Here is a 305-nt window from a genome sequence, read left to right on the forward strand (position 1 = left end):
AAGATCTTTGTTTTCATAATTGCTTTAGAATGAATGCAACTCAGTTGGAGAAATTATTAGAAACTATTAGATCAAAGACTAAACGCTCGTGAAATTGTTAACAGGATATATTTAAGGCCGATACGAGCCATTCGCAGGATGTTTGTGCGGAAACTAAGCGTGTACATATATATATATATACATGTAACGAATTCTACTTGTAAATTTTTACAAGTATAGTAGAGAGTTAGTAGAGACTAACTCCAAGTACCTCGGTGGCCTAACAGGGAAGGCAATGGCACGGAAAGCCGGAGATTCCAGGTTCG

This window comes from Pseudomyrmex gracilis, unplaced genomic scaffold (genome assembly GCF_002006095.1).
Source record: "Pseudomyrmex gracilis isolate BER0280 unplaced genomic scaffold, ASM200609v1 scaffold_2560, whole genome shotgun sequence".
NCBI lineage: Eukaryota > Metazoa > Arthropoda > Insecta > Hymenoptera > Formicidae > Pseudomyrmex > Pseudomyrmex gracilis.